Raw genomic sequence first — 20,193 nt, 5'->3', positions numbered from 1 at the left:
ATTGAGTGTAGTCTGGCCCAGGAGTGTGAAGGTGAACGGAAAGGCACTGGAGCAACGAACCACCCTTGCTGTCTCTGCCTGGCCGGTTCCCCTCTCTCGTCCATGCCATCCCTAGGAGTCTCTCTCACTCTCAACTCTCTAGAGACAGCAGGAGCGGTAGAGATACTCTGAATGATCGGCTATGAAAAGCCAACTGACATTTACTCCTGAGGTGCTGACCTGTTGCACCCTCTACAACCATTGTGATTACTATTATTTGACCCTACTGGTCATCTTTGAACATCTTGGCCATGTTCTGTTATAATCTCCACCCTGCACAGCCAAGGACTGACCAGCCCTCATAGCCTGGTTCCTCTCTAGGTTTCTTCCTAGGTTCTGGCCTTTCTAGGGAGTTTTTCCTAGACACCGTGCTTCTACACCTGCATTGCTTGCTGTTTGGGGTTTTAGGCTAGGTTTCTGTACAGCACTTTGTGACATCAGCTGATGTAAAAAGGGCTTTATAAATACATTTGATTGATTGAGTACAGCCTTCTGTTGCCGAAGGTGGAGTGGGGCACCAGTCATGGATCTAAGGGCCCCAGGTAGTCCTTCTGACCATACAGATACCCTTCTACCCCCAGAGCAGATTGGAAGAGAACAAGTGGAGTTATACTCAACACTTCAACAGTAGGTGGGATGACATCAACCTTGACCCAGACCAATACCACCACCCGTCTACAACAACAAGGACTACAGTGAAGCAGCAGCTGGGCCCCCCCAGTAGACACTGGCCTCCTCAGCCAGTTGAAGGAGCGTGAGGAGAGGAAGAAGTTAGTGATCTGTCAGGACAGGGTCAAGAACGTGCTGCCCTGCTGCCGCCTGTGTCAGCACTGCTCGGCCATCTTGCTGCAGCAGCCCCCCTAACAGCACAGCGGTCCCCTCTGCCGACAGGCCATCACATAGCCATCTTCCTCTGAGAGACCAAGGGGCCTGGTAGTGCACTATGCGGTCCCATTTTAGACACCTCCAGAGTCAAAGAGAGGGACACTGAGATAAATTGAGAGAAAGAAATGCAGCCATTCTGAAAACAACCAAAGTTAGCTGTGATGGAAAAAATATTACGATACTGGCATCATGGCAAAAATTTAAACAAGAAACAGACCAAACTCCTTGGTACTTTAACCTGCTGTATGTAAAAGAAAATGGGTGCCTCTGGATGAAAACATATTGATGTTTGTTTCCAACATTAGGGCTGTTTTTCTAAAGTTAAATCCCCTTTGTGTTTAGTTTCCTTGCCACAATACTAACGAGTTTCGCGATACTGGTATCGTTCCGGCCCTATTAGCAGTATGGGGATGGTTCCAGCTCCCCTTCCAATGGGTTTTAAAATAGCTTCTGCTATGTTGCATCTCTCTATTCTGTACATTTTAGATCTGCAAACACTGAAGGGGAAGACTTTACACTCAGGATGATGATAGACATCCATAATCTAGAGCTGTGCTGATAAAACACAACTCTTGTCTACTGTCATGTGAAAAATGGTACAGTATGTATGGGGCCTATTTAGTGGGGTGAAACATTCAGATAGACATGACCGCAGATAGACAAACATTTTATAGAATAGCATTGACTATAGAGTTGTTGGCTCTGTGCAGTACATTTCTATCTATAATGTTCTACCCTGAATAAGGCCATGGGGTTTCTGATGATTACACTTTGCTTACACCAGTTCCATAAATTCATATTGCAGCTTGCATTTTAGGTGTTTGGTCCTTTAGGTATAGTTTATATAAATGTGGACACATCCTTGATGGTTTTCCACAGTTGCACTAACTATATTGCACTGAACACAAAGCTGCTGTGCTGGCTTGTACAATGAGCAAAATATGAAACTGCATACTTCCAGTTCCATCTTTCAGGCACAGTACTGTAGGAGAGCTGTACTTGTACTGTCATATATTTTATATAGATAGCTTATGACTACTAGGCCTATAACAATGTACAGTATAAATGGTGAATAATCCAATTTCTTTTGGAACTAATAAATAAAATAAAAAAGACTAACACTGCTCTAGTTATATATTTAGTGGAACTGTTTGTAACCTCCCATAGTGTAACACTTTCCCAGCAAACATACAGTATCTTTAACATTTGCAGTGTTATGATTTGATGCATAAGGTCATACATTTTTCTACATTTTGTACCTACAAATGTTTTGTAAATTATTCAGATACATGTTGTCACTTCAATACCCATGTCAATGTTTTTGTATTATATCAAATATACATGCTACCATGCCTTGATGTAGGCTATAGTTCCACATTTGTCATGTGTATATGCCAGTGTGTATTTATCCATAAAAACTAAGAAGCTGAAATCCATATTTTAGGCCTCCAGAGTGGTGCAGCGGACTAAGGCACTGCATCACAGTGCTTGAGGAGTCACTACAGACCCGGGTTCGATCCCAGACTGTCACCATCTGCCGTGGCTGGGAGACCAATCAGGCGGCACACAATTGGCCTAGCGTCGTCCAGGTTAGGGGAGGGTTTGGTCGCTCGGGATTTCCTTATCCTGTTGCGCTCTAGCGATTCCGGGTGCCTACAAGCTGACTACAGTCACCAGCTGGACGGTGTTTCCTCCAATACATTGGTGCGGCTGGCTTCCGGGTTAAGCGAGCAGTGTCAAGAAGCAGTGCAGCTTGGCAGGGTCGTGTTGCGGAAGACGCATGGCTCTTGACCTTCGTCTCCTGAGTCTGTAGGGGAGTTGCAGCGATAGTCTTGTCCTAACTGCCATTTAGAGAAATAGGGCTAAAAAAAGTAACCAAAAATAATATATATACAGTTGAAGTCGGAACTTTACATACACCTTAGCCAAATACATTTAAACTCTGTTTTTCACAATTCCTGACATTTAATCCTAGTAAAAATTGCCTGTTTTAGGTCAGTTAGGATCACCACTTTATTTTAAGAATGTAAAATGTCAGAATAATAGTAGAGAGAATTATTTCTTTCAGCTTTTATTTCTTTCATCGCATTCCCAGTGGGTCAGAAGTTTACATACACTCAATTAGTATTTGGTAGCATTGCCTTTAAATTGTTTAACTTGGGTCAAACGTTTCAGGTAGCCTTCCACAAGCTTCCCACAATAAGTTGGGTGAATTTTGGTCCATTCCTCCTGACAGAGCTGGTGTAACTGAGTAAGGTTTGTAGGCCTCCTTGCTCACACACACTTTTTTAGTTCAGCCCACAAATGTTCTATAGGATTGAGGTCAGGGCTTTGTGATGGCCACTCCAATACCTTGACTTTGTTGTCCTTCAGCCATTTTGCCACAACTTTGGAAGTATGCTAGGGGTCATTGTCCATTTGGAAGACCCATTTGCAACCAAGCTTTAACTTCCTGACTGATGTCTTGAGATGTGGCTTCTATATATCCACATCATTTTCCTCCACATGATGCCATCTATTTTGTGAAGTGCACCAGTCCCTCCTTCAGCAAAGCATCCCCACAACATGATGTTGCCACCCCCGTGCTTCACGGTTGGGATGGTGTTCTTCGGCTTGCAAGCGTCTCCCTTTAACCTCCAAACATAACAATGGTCATTATGGCCAAACAGTTCTATTTTTGTTTCATCAGACCAGAGGAGATTTCTCCAAAAAGTACAATCTTCGTCCCCATGTGCACGCCATCGGGCATGGTTGTAGACTATTCATGTGCGTTTTATTCAATGACATAAATCTGGATGATGAATGAGTCTCACACATTGACCATAACATATTTTTTCAAAGGAAAAATAAATATGTTAATAAGGCAATTTTAAGTGGTTAGTTGTTTTGGTAATCATATTCCCTCTATGAGCTCTGATTTGTCATTGTGTCATTTTAAATGGTACTGAGAGACTGGTGTCTCACAATAGATGTGCTCTTTCACCTGCTCCCCTGTCAATTCTTTGCTGTATGAAGAACAGTAGTTTAATACACAGCAGTTCCTCAGTTGAAAGTGCTTGAATCCTGGTTACACTGCATTCAATCTGAGAAAAAGTTTAAAGCCAATACCAACTTATCAACTAGTATGAAGCAGTACAACATTTATGATTGATTGACTGCCAAGCCTGATTTGTAAATTAATTCAGGATTTGCCAGAGTAAGTTCTCACTGCCACACACACTCATTACTAACCCTGTATTTTCATTAATACACTATTGGGGAATTAAATTCAGGCTTTATATTTTTCTCTTTCAGCACGAGAGAAGGGACATGGGGGGACAGCAGTGGTGGTAAAGGCCCCTTCCTTAGTGGGACGTCCGGCTCTTGAGGCTGGGGAGTGTCCCTGTCCTGCCCTTCTCTGGGCTAGCTGTTGTTCCCCTCCTGGCATTGGGCCAGCAGAGCTGCCATTATGGGGGCTTTGTTGGTTCTGGGAGGGTAATTGGTCAGCAGAAGCCATCTTTGCACCCTCTAGGCTTAGTGACAGCCAGGAGAAAGACCCAACTCCCCGTGTCTGCTGTGACAGCTGCCTCACCCAGCCACTCAGGCCTCACCCATTGTCTGAGGTTTCCTAATAGCTGCCTATGTATAATGAAGTAAAAAAAACATGCTTTTATAAAGAAAATAAATTTTTAAAAAGAAAGAAAAAACATGTTTTTGGAGGGTTTTGTTGTGAGGTGCAAATTTTACATTCTCATTGAAAGGTTGTGGTGCTGTTGAAAATTGAAGTCCCATCAGTCCATGCCGACCTCAAAATTGCTAACTGACCATTTTCTTCATAATTTTCTATCGCCTCAATGGACAGTATATTCAGATTAGACCTCCTCAGAGGCTGTATTCTATGTCCATCTCTAGCTGTCCATTGCCTGTCCACAATGTCAAGTGTTGGAAGTTGTGGTAACCATGGAGCTCCACATAGACAGAGAGAAGCTTATTGGGGGGGGGGGTTCCTCCTCCACTCCCAGACTGCGGGCCAGGCAGAGCGGGTGGGTGGGTAGGAGGGCTTGTCCTCTCTTCTCCCTGAATCTAATGGACTGCCAGCCAGGAACACTCAATCTGTCACCAGCTGTCTGCCAGGCTATGCCGGGGCAAGTCCCTCCCCGTCACTGCCCACACTCTCTGGCTGAGTCAGGTCACACCCCAAAGGCCAGGGGATGAGCCGCTGTCTACTGGGAAGCCCTACTCCAGGCTAGCTGCCATTACATGTTGGGAAATACTCTCTGATCCCACCCAACTGGGATCAGTCATGCCTACTTACTATAGTTAGGGATGGTTTGCCACTCTTTGTTTGTTTACAAGCACGGTGCATTATGGAGTAGAAGTGCTACCTCTTTATTGAAACTGTTGTAATATAGGCAGTATGTTGAAATTTGTAGTTGCTCCAAAAACCCAAATCTAATGAGAATGTTAATTTATCACTTAATCACGCTTGATACTTTGTGTAAAGTTGTGGTATCAGATTTGACTTTTTCACCCCAAAAATTGAACCAAAAATAAGAGGCATATTTGAGAGGAAAACATGTCTGAAATGTTCCCTTTTGCCAAAAAATGACATGCTTGAAATTGGGGTTTTACAGTTGAGGACAGCAGTATTTTTTAATGAGGCAAAAGTCTAAAAAGTTATGGTTTTGTAAGCTTTCCAGAATCCCTTAGATGCTGCTAGGAAATGACAAGTCTGCTTGTATTTATGCCAGTCTTCAAATCAAACTTTGTCACATGCTTCATAGGTGAAACGCTTACTTACGGGCCCTTCCCAACAATGCAGAGAGAAACTTAAAAAGAATAGAAAGATAATAACACAAGGAATAAATACACAATGAGTGACGATAACCTGGCTGTATACACAGGGTACCAGTTCTGAGTCAATGGGCAGGGGTACGAGGTAATTGAGGTAGATATGTACAGATAGGTAGGGGTAAAGTGACTAGGCAACAGGATACAGTTGAAGTCGGAAGTTTATATACACATAGGTTGGAGTCATTAAAACTTGTTTTTCAACCACTCCACAAATTTCTTGTTAACAAACTATAGTTTTGGCAAGTTGGTTAGGACATCTACTTTGTGCATGACACAAGTAATTTTTCCAACAATTGTTTACAGACAGATTATTTCACTGTATCACAATTCCAGTGGGTCAGAAGTTTACATGCACTAGATTGACTGTGCCTTTAAACATAATGGAAAATTCCCGAAAATGATGTCATGGTTTTAGAAGCTTCTGATAGGCTAATTGACATCAATTGGGGGTGTACCTGTGGATGCATTTCAAGGCCTACCTTCCAACTCAGTGCCTCTTTGCTTGACATCATGGGAAAATCTAAAGAAATCAGCCAAGACCTCAGAAAAAAAAATTGTAGACCTCCACACATCTGGTTCATCCTTGGGAGCAATTTCCAAACGCATGAAGGTACCACGTTTATCTGTACAAACAATAGTACGCAAGTATAAACACCATGGGACCACACAGCCGTCATACCGCTCAGGAAGGAGACGCATTCTGTGTCCTAGAGATGAACGTACTTTGGTGCGAAAAGTGCAAATCAATCCAAGAACAACAGCAAACGACGTAACATAGTCAACTTAAATCCGGGTAACTCAAATGAGTATTATATGTTACATTTGGTATGGTTACATAAGACAGATGGTTGCAAGTTCGAATCTCATCATGGACAACTTTAGCATTTTAGCTAATTAGCAAACTTTTCAACTACTTACTACTTTGCAATGGGATGCACAGGAAGAGAACATAAGGAGCACTGGATTTAATAAATTAGTTTTGCGGCCAACAGAAATTCCCAATACAGTTATGTAGTTGTAGGCATTCAGTACATTCGGAAAGTATTCAGACCCCTTCTTTTTTCCCACATTTTGTTACGTTACAAACATATTCTAAAATAGTAAATCCAATTGATTGGAGATGGTTTGGAAAGGCACACATCTGTCTATATAAAAGGTCTCACAGTTGACAGTGCATATCACAGCAAAAACCAAGCCATGAGGTCGAAGAAATTGTCCATAGAGCTCCGAGACAGGATTGTGTCGAGGCACAGATCTGGGGAAGGGTACCAAAAAATGTCTGCAGCATTGAAGGTGGAACCACCAAGACTCTTACTAGAGCAGGCTGCCCGACCAAACTGAGCAATTGGGGGAGAAGGGCCTTGGTCAGGGAGGTGACCAAGAACCCGATGGTAATTTTGACAGAGCTCCAGAGTACCTCTGTGAAGATGGGAGAACCTTCCAGAAGGGCAACCTTCTCTGCTGCACTCCACCAATCAGGCCTTTATGGTAGAGTGGCCAGACAGAAGCCACTCCCCTCAGTAAAAGGCACAAGCCCGCTTGGAGTTTGCMAAAAGGCACCTAAAGGACTCTCAGACCATGACAAACAAGATTCTCTGGTCTAATGAAACCAAGATTGAACTCTTTGGCCTGAATGCCAAGCATCACGTCTGGAGGAAATCTGGCACCACTCCTACGGTGAAGCATGGTGGTGGCAGGATGATGCTGTGGGGATGTTTTTCAGCGGTAGGGACTGGGAGACTAGTCAGGATCTAGGTAAAGATGAACTGAGCAAAGAGATCTKAGATCCTTGATGAAAACCTGCTCCAGAGCACTCAGGACCTCAGACTGTGGCGAAGGTTCACCTTCCAACAGGACAACGACCCTATGTACACAGCAAAGACAACGCAGGAGTGGCTTCAGGAAATGTTTCTGAATGTCCTTGAGTGGCCCAGCCAGAGCCCGGACTTGAACCCGATCAAACATCTCTGGAGACACTTGAAAATAGCTGTGCAGCGACGCTCCACATCCAACCTGACAGAGCTTGAGAGGATCTACAGAGAAGAATAGGAGAAACTCCCTAAATACAGGTGTGCCAAGCTTGTACCATCATACCCAAGAAGACTCGAGGCTGTAATCACTGCCAAAGGTGCTTCAAAGTACTGAGTTAAGGGTCTGAATACTTATGTAAAATGTGATATTTCCATTTTTTTATTGTAATAAATTTGCTAAAAAATCTAAACATGTTTTTGCTTTGTCATTATGGGGTAGTGTGTGTGTGTGTGTGTGTGTGTGGATTGATGATGGAAAAACTATTTAATCAATTTTAGAATAAGGATGTGTCGTGTCTTTGACTATGCCAGATTAATTGCTATGACATGCTATTCAATAAAATAATTTCTCCGTAATTAATATTACCTGATTGAGCTAACCATGTAAACGTAATTAACTAGAAGAGGGACACCACAAAATAATATTTATAGAGCTGTTATCTTCCGAATAAACTCTTAAAGATTTAGTAATATTTTACATCCATAGCAGTCACATTAATCGTCATTTTATTCAGTCTCATCTGAAAGTGGTAAATCCTTGGTTATCTGCAAGAATCCTGGCTAACAAATTGAATCAGCAATACAAAATTGGGTTTAATTATTTATTTACTAAATACCTAACTAATCACACTGAATAACACTTATCCAATTATTCATAACTTGAATCACAAACTTGCCGTCATAAAGGCAAACGTCCCTAGCGGGCGGAATAGACATGACAGCTTGTTACACAAAGGAAAGGGGGGGGCTGGGTTTTAGTGAAAGAGCGGGAGACTGGAACATAGGCGAAGCTGTGTTATCGCAAATACAGTATCTTATGCATTCTAAATTACCGCCCATTTGAAAAAGGAAAATGCAATAAATATTTACTCTGAGCTGCGCTTCAGTAGGTTGGTGGTAGATGGACGACCGTATCGCCAACCCGAGTCCTCTGTCCTTTGAAGAATGTCTCTGGTGGTCACTGGATTCTTTGGAGTAGCGTCGATGTGTAGTAGACGGGATACTCTGACTGTCCTTCCTAACCTGCGTTTGTAGCAGCTGTTGCTAACTCAACGGCTAGGAGGTATCACTTCTGTAGTGAATACGAGTTCAAAGTTCATACCATTTACAACCAAAGTCCATGCTGATGTTGGCTTAGTTCTGTAGTTATTATCTGAACCATTCTGACATCGGATCGTCATCCTAAATGTACCCGGAACAGGAAGTTATATTTTTGTCAATGGCCTTTATAGTGGAGGGAGAGGGGTGTGTCTGAAAAGTTTATAACCCATGTCTCTTCACAGGGGCGGGCCCCTAGTTGAGCAGAAGCCCAAATCTCTCATTTGGAAGCTAAAATTACATTTAATCTCTTCACAAATAATTTCATATTCAAACATTTGAATTAAACAACAATTCCATGTGAATCCGATACCTCTGACGTTTAGACTTTCCACAGTAGAGTTTATGTCATTCTATCATTGATGAGAATGTGTCAGAGGGCAACCGAACTGACATAATATACCTTAAGTACCACCGCATATGTTCAGTTGGTCGGATTACCAGAATATAGTTCATTTCCCCCCACTTCTGATGTTCCCAGAATCTCTATGTTAACCAAGGGGTTTTCTTATGTCACATCAGTTATAGTAGGGAGAGGGAAAAGGGGGGAAAGAGGTATTTATGACTGTCATAAACCTACCCCTAGGCCAACGTCATGACAGATGTAACGTAACAAAATGTGGAAAAAGTCACAGGGTCGGAATACTTTCTGAATGCACTGTATATGTGATTTCTTTAGAATAAATTAAAACTATGGTGGAATCAATCAATTATATATCATACAATGTGGCTAGACTGTTCTTCATTTCAGTTCGGAGATCTTATAACAAATGTTTGTTTCAACTCCACCAAAAATGGCACATAGCTGATTAGAGAAGGCTACACTTGGCTACTTCAGAATGCAGTTTGAGTGTCTGTAATAAACTAAAAGAACCTAAGGTGAATAACAAGCATAGTTTCTGCTGCCTGCATTTTCTGGTTGCTATAGGACCATGCATGTAGTGGAAACCACTGAAAACCTGAACGTGTAATCATTGTGGGGAACTCTTGCCAGGGTTGTTCCCCAAGTGCCATGCTGAATAAAGATTAAATCTCTTTTTACTTCATGTTCTGCCGGTCGCAAGCGTACTGACTTGTTTTTATGTGCCTTTTATGTTCATATAAGAATAGGACAGAATATATTTTTTATATACATTTATACAATTGTAAGTTTCTCAATGAGGAAAGAAGTTGCTAAAAAAGTAGCAACGCTCAATGAAAATCTCAATCTTATTGATCTGCATGTAAGGACATATGACCATGAAAGGATCACAATTTAGCCTGTTTTGTTTAACCATCTACAAAGTGGAATATGTACGCATAATTGATCAGCTACTTTCTGTTGATTGGCTGCATAATCTGTCCATGTAGGTTTAGCCCAAGGAGAACTTTCCACGAGCCCTATTGATCGTCCACATATGGCGACCCCTTCTATCGACCATCACTCCCACACCTTCTGATTTAATCTCAACATCACATTTTCTAAAGGACTTACCAATAGATGGAAGCACAATGGAAACGGACAAGGTCATAACAGAACTGGTACCACCTAAAAAAAAAATATGTTTGCATAATCCACATGACTTTCCTCCTGTAATCACAATTCTACATTGTTTAATATGCTCTTGAAGTCAAATTCTTCCCCTTTATTTGATCTCCGAATCACATCTTCTCGTTACATTAACACGTCTGTATTTACAATATTATGCAATTTAACTGCAAATAAAGCGTTCATTTCAGTAGCTACTTCAGCATACGACAGACCAGCCTTAGAGAAATCTGACTAGACCCAAAGTATTGATCATACTACCTTCCTTGCATATAATGATTTTCAAGACCAATCGTAGCTGAGTGGCAATATAGATTGGGATGTAAAAATTTCACCCCTAAAGAGTGAATCTCTTTTCACTGACCTACCTGTGCACAGGTCAAGGGTAATAAGCACACATAGCAAACCTGCACATACTCACATCAGCATTCTCTCTGTATCTGTCACGTTCCTGACCTGTTTTCCCTTGTTTTGTATTTATTTAGTATGGTCAGGGCGTGAGTTGGGTGGATTGTCTATGTGTTGTTTTCTATGTTGGGGTTTTGTGTGTTCGGCCTGGTATGATTCTCAATCAGAGGCAGCTGTCAATCGTTGTCCCTGATTGAGAATCATACTTAGGCAGCCGGGGTTTCACGTGTGTTTTGTGGGTGTTTGTTCCTTGTTAGTGTTTCGCCACACGGGACTGTAACGGTAGTTTCATTTTGTTGTTTTGTATCGCATATGGTTTTCGTGTTATTAAATTACCATGGAAACTAACCACTCTGCAGATTTGTCCGATCCTTCTCGCCTCTCCTCGTCCGATGAGGAGGACGACATAGACTATCGTTACAGTATCCCCCATATATGGAGAAAGAGCTCTCTCATTCTATCACTAAACTAATGGGGTCGGTCTCTTCCCCCCCACCCTTCTTAATCACCCCATCCCAGATTGAACCTAATTAATGTTGCCGTCCTGCATCACTCACTGGCCCTCTATCTGACAGAAACACTATTTCAGGCCCATTCAGGGATAGCTGCTACTCTGCAGCCCTGTCAGGAATGTGTCCTGGCTGAGTGAGAAGGTGGAGAGAGAGATAAGAGTTATTTATCAGTGGAGTTGAGCCCCAGAGTGATCCCAGTGGCAGGGTAAGGAGAGAGGTGGATTGGGGAGAGGAGAAGAGGGATTGGGAAAGTGGATTGAGAGAGAGGAATAAGGAGAGAGAGGGAAAAGGGGCTTACGGGAGACAGCCTGTCCAGTCTTCCAATTCCACCCTCCTGATGCGAGGCTCCATCCCTGCATCCTTGGGCTCGTTTGGGCAGCCCCCGCTGCTTTGGTTTTAATGAGAGTGAGAGACAGATGAAAGAGACAGAGCGGTTGAGGCTGCTAACCCAGTCCCCCCTCCGACCCCTCACTGCGCTCCTCATCCCTTTTATTATGCTCAGGCTCACAGTGCTAGCCCTCCAGCAGCACTACAGCCAAGAATGTCACTTTTTTAGGGAACAGAACTACTGTACAGTATACAGTATTGTGCCATAACATTCACAATAGTGCTATGTGAATTATGCAAAATGGAATGGAATTCATTTTTTCAGACGGTACCAATCATTTGTGCTCTCTCGTAAAATGTCAATTTCTATTGTGCTTCCATCTATTGCATTGACAAAATGTTGTGCCTTTTTACATCATAAACCACAAAAATGGTATGCTTCTACTTGTGAAAAGAAAGGCAGAGCATACCAAGATTTGTAATAGTACTCCCAAGCTCCAGAAAGAAAAAAATGAATCTGACATACATGTCTCAGGTTTAATTATGAGCATGAAAAGGTTTGAACCTGGCGTCACAGACATGTTATGCTACTTTGAGATTACCTGACTAGATCCACCACAACAGGCTAAAAACATATTCAAATAATTATACATTATAAAAGCTATTCAGAATTGGGTTGTGTACATGCATGTAAAATGTGCATCTGGACATACAGTAGGAACAAAAAAATACTTTTGGGAGCAGAAAATCCCTGTTCTTACAAACATGTCCCCAACACAAGAACACATTTTGGATGTGCAGTGCATATTGCCTTGTTTGAGAGAAAATCTGTACACTTATTTACATTTTCTGCTGGTAAAATGTAGGTCAACATTCAATTAGATGTATTTTTATTAAACATAAATACATTCCCGGTATCCAGTAACAGGAAGGACCCTTGTGAAGAGGTTGTCTGGGGTTCCAGTCATGGACATCACACAGTCTAATCACTGCAGGATCTCCCACTGAGACCACAGTGTCAGAGCAGCCTACTGTTAAACGAGCTGCTTATCAGTCAGTCAACATCATACAGCATTAGACATCACAGTCCTCACAGACAAGCCCAGACTGTATCTGACAGACAGACCATGATTGGCAAGGGAAAGGATTGACATTTTTTCAGATGCAATTGCACAATCACACCTTTTTTCATTAAAAATTTGGTAAGTGTTAAATGTTTATAATGATAGTGCCTAAAATATATTACGGAACAAAGAATCAAAATCATTCACACCTTACAAACGCACTGCTTGGTCAATTGATTTTTGAGATGAAATAACAAAGCAATGGTTCCCCCTTGTGGTGACTATGGCTCCAAACAAATGCTTTTCATAGATCCAGAGTTAAAGGGGAAGTTCACCCATTTTAACATGTTATTTTCACTCTTTCTGAGCTTGTAGCTGATCCCCCAAACAGTTTTGTTACAGAGAAAAATGTTTGTCACAATTTGATGGGTCAGGACTTGCCATTGACTACAATGCACTATATAAATCTGTCTAAAATATGTTATAAAACGCTCCATGACACTCCAAACCAACTCCTATTACATCAGAATCTCATTATGGACTATGTCCCCGCACAATTGTATTTTCATTTTTTCTCCCACTGTGGTATAAATGCATGTTTGAATGATGCGGTTTACAACAAAACTATGCAAATATGGATTTATAGGACAAAGGAATTTTTCAAAAGTTTTGTGCGGAGACATTATCCAGAATAAGATTCTGAAATTAGTTAGTTGAGTGTTTCATAACACAATGTAGTCTATGGCAAGTGATGACTAACTAAACTTGCTTTTTTTTTTACAGTTGGGGATCAACTACACGCACAGAAAGAGTGAAAATAAGGCCCCATGTAAAAATGGGTGAACTTCCTCTTTAAGACTGGGAGATTCAAAAAATACTAACAGCTTGAGCCTCTGTTACTATTCAAATGTTGTGGATAATATATTTACAATGTATAGAAAGCCATCAAAAAGGAAATACATCAAAACAAAGATGAATTTTTGGTTTAAAAAGTGCTCACATTCTTGCCGATAATACTTGGGTCTGACGAATTGTATAATTGTTCATACATCCAAAGGCATAGAATTCTAGTTGTATCTTATGCCAAACAGGGGGAGCTATTCCAAGTCAGAATGTAATTACCCCTGTGACCTACCCTTCTCAAACCACCACTAAGTATTTTACACCATGTGGGTCCTTCCCACTGACGAGTCCTCATCCAGTCCTTTGCTTATTGACCTCTCCAATGACAGCCTGCATTTTCTTGACTGATTGCATTATCACACGGAAGCTGTCGTGGAAGCTTGCCATTCCCTCCTGCATCCACGCTGCCTGTAGTTCTACAATCCACCTCAGGATTCCATCCAGCTGCTCTTGGACCTCTCTCTGCTCCTCCAGTTCAGCCAGCAAGGCCTGCCTGCCACACACCTCTGCCTGGTACACCAGTTGCAGCTCCGCCAGAGAAGACTCCAGATTAAAAACCTCCTCTAAACGTTGAAAGTACTTTTTGTGTGGCTGGTCATCAGGTAACAACACATTAGGCGGGACTGAGGGGACATTGTTGACTAAAACAGTTTCCATGCGACAAGACAGACGTTTGAAGCGTTCCTGAAGGAATATCTGCAACTTTTGGGAGCATTCTCTTGCCCTTGAACATAGTTGCTCTCCATTGGGCTCAGTCCCGCTTAGTTCTCACGAACACCGCTTCTACAACGAGCAGTAATTCATTCAGGCAGTCCTGAAAGGCGCTGTATACCCTCACCATGCAGGTCTGAGGGGTGAAACCAAAGAACTGTGCCTCGTACAGCTTGAGGGAGGAGGGAGACATTGCTTCCTCTAGAAAAAAGGCAGAATATTGTGTTTACATTGGGATAGCTCTACTCTGTATTTATATTGGTTAATACTGCTGTCTGTCTATTCCTTCAAGGACCACATTGGAAATAGGGCCTATCCTCTTGGCTCTAATGTGCTCTTGATGTTAGTGTAGCCTACCTGTAAAAATTCACCCAAAATGAAACAATCAAAACGCTCTTTTTGTCTTATTTATTTATAATTTTTTATTGTTTTTTGTCTTCTTCGATGCTGTTTGGATTCCAATAAATGTTGTATTATCGCCACCTACTAGACTGGAGTATAACTTTGATAGATTTTTTTGTGTGTGTATATATATATACATACAGTTGAAGTCGGAAGTTTACATACACTTATGTTGGAGTCATTAAAACTCGTTTTTCAACCACTCCACAAATTTCTTGTTAACAACGTTTTGGCAAGTCGGTTAGGACATCTACTTTGTGCATGACACAAGTAATTTTTCCAACAATTGTTTACAGACAGATTATTTCACTGTATCACAATTCCAGTGGGTCAGAAGTTTACATGCACTAGATTGACTGTGCCTTTAAACAGCTTGGAAAATTCCCGAAAATGATGTCATGGCTTTAGAAGCTTCTGATAGGCTAATTGACATCAATTGGAGGTGTACCTGTGGATGTATTTCAAGGCCTACCTTCTAACTCAGTGCCTCTTTGCTTGACATCATGGGAAAATCAAAAGAAATCAGCCAAGACCTCAGAAAAAAAATTGTAGACCTCCACACGTCTGGTTTATCCATGGGAGTGTCACATTCGTCGTTAGAATCATCGGACCAAGGTGCAGCGTGAAATGGTTTCCACATATTTATTTAGTGAAACGCACAAAAACAATAAAGAAAGAACGAAACGTGAAGTCAATAAAGTGCTAACAGGCAACTAAACATAAACAAGATCCCACAAACACAGGTGGGAAAAATAACGACTTAAATATGATCCCCAATTAGAGACAACGATTACCAGCTGCCTCTAATTGGGAATCATACAAAATCACCAACATAGAAAAGAAACTAGAACACAACAGACATAGAAATACTAGATCACCCCCTATTCATGCCCTGACCTACAATACCATAGAGAAACAATGGCTCTCTATGGTCAGGGCGTGACAGGGAGCAATTTCCAAACGCCTGAAGGTACCACGTTCATCTGTACAAACAATAGTACGCAAGTATAAAAACCACGGGACCACGCAGCCGTCATACCACTCAGGAAGGAGACGCATTCTGTCTCCTAGAGATGAACGTACTCTGGTGCGAAAAGTGCAAATCAATCCCAGCAAAGGACCTTGTAAAGATGCTGGAGGAAACAGGTACAAAATKATCTATATCCACAGTAAAACAAATCCTATATCAACATAACCTGAAAGGCAAGGAAGAAGCCAATGCTCCAAAACCGCCATAAAAAAGCCAGACTACGGTTTGCAACTGCACATGGGTACAAAGATCGAACTTTTTGGAGAAATGTCCTCTGGTCTGATGAAACAAAAATAGAACTGTTTGGCCATAATGACCATCGTTATGTTTGGAGGTTAAAGGGGGTGGCTTGCAAGCCGAAGAACACCATCCCAACCGTGAAGCACGGGGGTGGCAGCATCATGTTGTGGGGGTGCTTTGCTGAAGGAGGGACTGGTGCACTTCACAAAATAGATGGCATCATGAGGTAGGAAAATTATGTGGATAAATTGAAGCAACATCTCAAGACATCAGTCAGGAAGTTAAAGCTTGGTTGCAAATGGGTCTTCCAAATGGACAATGACCCCAAGCATACTTCCAAAGTTGTGGCAAAATGGCTTAAGGACAACAAAGTCAAGGTATTGGAGTGGCCATCAAAGCCCTGACCTCAACCCTATAGAACATTTGTGGGCAGAACTGAAAAAGCGTGTGCGAGCAAGGATGCCTACAAACCTGATTCAGTTACACCAGCTCTGTCAGGAGGAATGTGCCAAAATGCATCAACTTATTGTGGGAAGTGTGTGGAAGGCTTTCCAAAATGTTTGACCCAATTTAAAGGCAATGCTACCAAATACTAATTGAGTGCATGTAAACTTCTGACCCACTGGGAATGTGATGAATAAATCATAGCTGAAATAAATCATTCTCTCTACTATTAATCTGACATTTCACATTCTTAAAATAAAGTGGTGATCCTAACTGACCTAAGACAGGGAATTTTTACTAGGATTAAATGTTAGGAATTGTGAAAAACTGAGTTTAAATGTATTTGGTTAAGGTGTATGTAAACCTACCGACTTCAACTGTATATATACACACTACACTCAAAAAAATGCAACATACTAAATCTATTTAGTCCTACTTCAGGCCAACAGCCTGAAAGTATGGGACACCACCACTTAACACACCCTGTAACTCTTCTGATGTCAAATCTCGCACACCCAAATACCTCTCTGCAGCTGCCACCACAACCTCTATTTTCTGCGACTTCTGTTCCATCCCTGCAGTACTGGTGATAACCATTGCTATAAATGCCAAAAATCCAATCTTACTGAAACATACATCACTTGTTGGTTTATCCCTCTGTCCTGGTACAGATCTACTACTCACACCACTCCTCTCAGGATCCCTCCCCCTTGACCCATCTTCCTCTACTTTCTTCACTGCCTCAGCATATGACAACTTCTGCACTACTCTAACCCTGAAAACCTCAACCTGCCTCTCTCGCACGGGACATTTCTGATCCCCAGCCCAATGGGCACCCCTACAATAAACACATACCACTACTTTCCCCAATGCTACACATTCCTTTCCCCCATGCTACGCATGCCCTTCTGCACACATAGGAACCACCCTGCTACACACTGTTGCCACATGTCCATAAGCTTGACATCTGTAACAACGTACTGTATTCTGCACAAAAGCTCGTACAGGATAACTTATATATCCTAACATCACTTTGTCAGGCAAAGACTCAACATCAAAACTCAAAAGAACAGACAAGCACTTTTTGTCAGTGGTCGTTTTCTTCTTCTATGGTATATTGGCTTTCGCACAATTTAGTGTGCATGTTGCCACCTACTGAAGTCCCAAAAACGTTTCTGCCTCAGCCACAATAATTTTCAGTTTCTTTTAGTTCTTTGACACTTGAGCCGTAAAGTTTATAACTGTGGCAATGAACGCCACAAAATCTACCTCTAATCTTTTGACTTGCAGCAAACATTTACTACTGGCTGTGGTGCATCCACTACCATATCTTCAAAAGGGTCACTTGTTTTCTCAACTCTTTTAATAGCCATAGGAGATTCGATTGACCGCTCTAACTTTTGCCACCTCAATCTTCTTCACCCTTACAGGGCACTCCAGGAACTCAGGATCATGTTCCCCACCACAATTGCAACACCATCGTCATTCTACACACCGTTCTTCAGTTTCTCTGTCCATTTGCACAGACTTGAAACATGTCCAAATCCGTAACAATTTTTACACTGCCGTAGTTTGGAAAAAGTTCTTACAGTGTATTTTACATAACCAAGCTTCACATGCACAGCTAGCTGTTCATTACCAAAAAACAACAGGACTGACAGACYTTCTTATTTTTCTCCATTCACCCAGCGTGTCAGACACCGGGCACCACCTGAACATCCGTCGCCACCCCTGAGATGACTCCTTTGAAGGGCGTTCTGTTCTGAAGTAGGGCTGTTGCTGTGACCGTATTACGCCCACACCGGCGGTCACAAGTCATGAAGGCAGTCAAATTCCACGTGACCATTTCGTCACCGTAATTAGGCTTCTCCAAGCTCTGATGCTGCTGATGGTCATTAGTAGCCTACCAAACTTGCCTGGTACTCAGCACTCTAGTTTCTCTAATCAYTCTGACCATCAATGCAAATGTAATCGAAAATCTAATCAAACAGTTCATGTGTCAAGACTTCCRCCGAAGTCGGTTCCTCTCCTTGTTCGGGCGGCGTTCGGCGGTCGGCGTCACCGGTCTTCTAGCCATCGTCGATCCACTTTTCATTTTCCATTTGTTTTGTCTTGTTTTCCTACACAGCTRATTTTTATTTCCCTCATTAATTGTTGTGTATTTAACCCTCTGTTCCCCCCATGTCTTTGTGTGGAATTGTTTGTTGTAAGTGCTTGTGCACATGTTTACTGGTGCGCGTCGGGTTTTTGTACCCATGTTGGTTATTCCTTTATGCCGTTGGTTTTGCAATTAAACTGCTCCGGCTATTACCTAGTTCTGCTCTCCTGCGTCTGACTTCCCTGCCACCAGTTACACACCCCTTTACACCATGAGAGCCCATGAGCTCATGTTGCGCAACATTTCTTTAGGCTATGCAATTGCACGAGAAAACAGAGTGATGGCCTCTATTAAAAAGAGGAGGATCCCGTCAGCTTTCTATAGGCTAGTTCTACTATATTTATTTCTCAACTTTCTTAATATTAAGCACATTGCTTATCTTTACAACAGGAGTATAGTGTACCTGGCTGGCATGAAAATGAACCACGGGAAAAGCGTCCTCCATTCGCTATTTAAGTGCATAGATGACATGTATTTTTTCCCGCTGCCCTTGTTTCAAGACGAGTGCGTGATAATGGTTCATTCTAAATCAAAACAAATGTCACACATATATTATTTAGTATATGTAAAGACAAGATTAAATCCAAAATAGTCTGATGGGTGACAATATTAGCCTATCACTGATTTTTCAAATCATAGTGACACACCTCATGTAGCCTAGCCCATAGGCCTATATGTTTTGATAAGGTTTGTATCACAACTAAAGTGGCCAAATAACTTGTCACGATCGTCTTTCTGTGGAAGAGAGGACCAAGGCGCAGCGTGATACGAATACATCTTCTTTTAATATAACGAAGACAAAACAAACACTTTTACAAATATACAAAAAAAAAAAAATAAACGACCGTGAAGCTACAAACCTACGTGCACACATGCAACATAGACATAGACAATTTCCCACAACCTGTCTAATGCCTATGGCTGCCTTAAATATGGCTCCCAATCAGAGACAACGATAGACAGCTGTCTCTGATTGAGAACCACTCAGGCAACCATAGACATACCTAGACACCTACACTGAACACAACCCCATAAACTCTACCAAAACCCCCTAGACACTACAAACACCCTTGACTAGACAAAAACACACAAACCTCCCCCATGTCACACCCTGACCTAACTAAAATAATAAAGAAAACAAAGATAACTAAGGCCAGGGCGTGACATAGCTTCTTAAAATTTAGCACATTAATCCACTTTACAAGGGGTGTAGAGCGTAACTGGCATACATAAGCAGCGTGTGAGTTTCAAGTTTGGGGAAGATAATTTCATCATAAAAATCACTTTTAATAATGGTGTTTTCCTGCTAACTGAGCATTTGTGCTTATAGCCTACTGCCATGTGCACATTGCTGTGCTTATAGTGTGAAGAAATAGCCTAATAGTTTATCAACATTTAAAGCTAAATGTTCTGATCTGTTGCATCAGCCACATTGCATAACAAAGTTTTAGTTGTTGTTTACATTTACATTTACATTTAAGTCATTTAGCAGACGCTCTTATCCAGAGCGACTTACAAATTGGTGCATTCACCTTATGATATCCAGTGGAACTCATCCGCAGAGAGGGAGTGACTGGGGGG

General features: G+C 41.8%; 1 pseudogene; it reads right to left on the bottom strand.

Moving 5' to 3' along the window:
• Positions 1 to 13,884: 13,884 nt before the first annotated feature.
• On the bottom strand, positions 13,885 to 18,300 carry LOC111950500 (protein MIS12 homolog; annotated as a pseudogene).
• Positions 18,301 to 20,193: the final 1,893 nt, after the last annotated feature.

The sequence above is a fragment of the Salvelinus sp. IW2-2015 genome, linkage group LG23 (assembly GCF_002910315.2).
Source record: "Salvelinus sp. IW2-2015 linkage group LG23, ASM291031v2, whole genome shotgun sequence".
NCBI classification, from domain to species: Eukaryota; Metazoa; Chordata; class Actinopteri; order Salmoniformes; family Salmonidae; genus Salvelinus; species Salvelinus sp. IW2-2015.
The sequence above is the reverse complement of the archived record's forward strand: the minus strand, read 5'-3'. Positions and strand labels throughout refer to the sequence as shown.